Source organism: Octopus bimaculoides, chromosome 16, assembly GCF_001194135.2.
Source record: "Octopus bimaculoides isolate UCB-OBI-ISO-001 chromosome 16, ASM119413v2, whole genome shotgun sequence".
NCBI lineage: Eukaryota > Metazoa > Mollusca > Cephalopoda > Octopoda > Octopodidae > Octopus > Octopus bimaculoides.
Window position 1 is genome coordinate 28,810,947 of NC_068996.1, and position 3,336 is coordinate 28,814,282.

The window sequence follows — 3,336 nt, forward strand, 5'->3', positions numbered from 1 at the left end:
GTGACCGATAGAATAAGTACTAGGCTTACAAAGAATAAGTCCTGGGATCGATTTGTTCGACAAAAAGGCGGTGCTCCAGCATGGCCGCAGTCAAATGACTGAAACAAGTAAAAGAGTAAAGAGTATATATAAAAATAAAGATATAAAAATATATACTGTATATTTCCATGTTTAAGACAACCATTGAATCCTAAAATTTACCCTAAAAATTTGGGGTCATCTTATATCACCATTCTAAAAATCAAACTTTGAATTTTAAGTGATTTTATAAGTAAGCTAACCTCAACCTCGGTGCAATAACCACAGACATACATGAACAGATTAACAAAATAAAAAAAATTTATAATATAGGTAATAAAAACATTTTTACTTTATATATTATTGGCATATCTTCATAATAAATAGCCTATTCAAGAGATAATTCTATATCATTGAAATCAACTTTTATCTATGCGAGCTCAGCTGAGAAAATGTAAACATCTAGTTGTGGTTGCGTTCACAATAAACTTTATCCTTAACTAACTTTTCAAAAATGTTAATGGTGATGTGTACTAGTAATAACATTTAGAATAACATATTTATATTTTTCATAAAATATCTATTATCATTTGGTGGTAAATAACACAATTTGGATTACACACAACATTTATTTTTCAATAAAATTATTTTACAGTAGTTGCAATTAATACATAATCACTATAATTTTTTAAAATTTCCTATCTAGATAAATAGCCACATGTATTCATATAAAACCCATCAGATTCCTCACTATCATCACTATTTCTAAAAGTTTCTCATACATACCGCAAGACTCATCACATATGGCATCATTGTAAGGATTCCAGTCTGGTTCTGGTGAACAGAATATTATCTTTGATATCATTGATAGCATTAGAGATACCGCATTTTTTAAATGATTTTATCACATTTTTTACTTTAACATTGTGTCATGCCTTCATAACAAAATCACAGAGAGCATCAAGTGAAGCAGCACGATTAGCTCCACCTTTTGTAAAAGATTTTTCTCCATTCATTCCATTGCTCTTTCACATTATCTTTAAATGGGTTGTTTAAACTGACATCAAGTGGCTGCAGTATAGAAGTCAAACCACCAGGAATAACAGCAATATCAGTATTGGTTTTGGATAACTGAGTTTTAGTAGTTGCCTTTACGTGGCTACAAAACACATCCCAAACTAATAAACTACGTTTGTTTCCTATGCTGCCTAGCTGCCTGTTCCAAATATTCTTAATCCATAATTTCACACCACTCTTGTCCAATCACACTTTCTTGTGAAAATAAACAAAAACACCAAGAGGAAAATCTATTTTCAGCTTTGTTTTACATTAAAAAATAAGCATGGGTTTTAATTTTGTACCATCAGCCATGTAGGATAATACCACCATAAACCTTGTTTTCTCAAATCCTGTGCTTTTAACGTGCACTGTTTTTACTCCTTTCAAATCTATTCTTTTGTTACCCACCATGTCAAAGTTTAATGGAGTTTCATCCATATTTCCAATATCAGACAATGGAAACTGATGCCTTTTTCTCAGCTGGATGATGAACTGGTAAAAACTGGTTACTTTGTGATTGAGATTTCTTGAGAGTTTTTGGGCGATTTTTGTTTTCTCCCTTATTACCAAATTTTTCTGTTCATAAAACGATTGCACCAGCCTACTATTGCTTTAAAATCTTTACTTTCTTCTTTATATGATTTAACCCATTTTAGGGCATAAGATTTGATTTTATTTCATGTTACAATGTAGCCATCTTGTCTCTACTGAAGTACCCACTCTGCTACATGATTTTCCAACTTTGGCCAACAAGTGCTTCCTCTTCTCATTGCACATTTTTGTTTGGGCATTTGTCTTAATTTTTCTTCATTTGTTCTCCACTCTCATACCATCTTCTCAATAACATCAGATGTTCTAGCTGCAGCACAATTGTTTGAACTCTTAGCTCCTGCTATAACTTTCAATTTGAAACTAGCCTCATATTCTCTTCTTTTTGCTGATAGTTGCATATTGGTATGGGTATAAAATAATTATAGGCAAATTATGAAGTATAGGTAAATGGTTATTAATACTCCAGGCTGACAGTGACTGTTTAGAACATTTCATTCATATGAACCACCATTATCGTATTGTTGCTTGTGGTTATGATATCAACAAAGTTTTGATAAAGAAGAAAATTCAGGCTCTTTTTTAGGCGACATGTGAATGAAAAAACATGATGATGATACACACACACACATGGCCATAGACTACATGAGCTCTTTCGCTCATTTATCTTATATACACATATATATATACATATATAATATATATGTGTATATATATATATATGTATATTTATACACACACAAACACACACATACATATCTACTACATATGTGGAAAATTATATATATATATATATATAAATAATGAAACTGAAGATACAATATTCCTGCATATCTCACATCTATTTTCATTCCTCCACTTCACTCTCTATTTCATATCTTATCTAGAATAACTATTGCTTAACCACTTTCTCACACCATCTCCGATGAAGGGATATAATAAATATCCTGGAAACAGCTGTAAAACCTATTTATAAATGTTCTGAAATCTTTCACAGCCTTGGATTTTTATCTCATTCTGTTAATTTATATATATATATATATATATATATATATAAACACATGTGTTTTTATATGCACATATATCATCATCATCATCATCATTGTTTAATGTCCGTTTTCCATGCTGGCATGGATTGGATGGTTTGACTGAAGACTAGCAAGCCAGATGGCTGCACCAGGTTCCAATCTGATCCGGCAGAGTTTCTACAGGTGGATGCCCTTCCTAACGCCAACCACTCCAAGAGTGTAGTGAGTGCTTTTATGTGCCACCGGCACAGGAGCCAGTCAGCAGCCCTGGCAACGATCACGCTCAAATGGTGCTCTTGGCACTCTACTGTATATATATATATATATATACATATGGTATTTTTATATTTCATATATTATATACGTAAAGCATAATATGTTATGTATGTATATTGTTATAATTGTCTTTTTAAAAAATAAATAAATAGACATAATATAATGTGTAAAAGTTGATGAATACCACTTCTTGATCCCATCGATTTTCTTATTGCAGTATAAATTAAGGGTAAAACAACTTTTTACCCTCACCCATTTATTACACTCGGTAATGTAATTGCCATGCAATGAAAAAACACTTGTGTATTAATAATTGGGTATTCTACCAGCAGTATATTGGACAGATATTATCCCTTAGTTGGTTGGATTCACAACATCTAACTCTCTTGGAATTATATATATATAG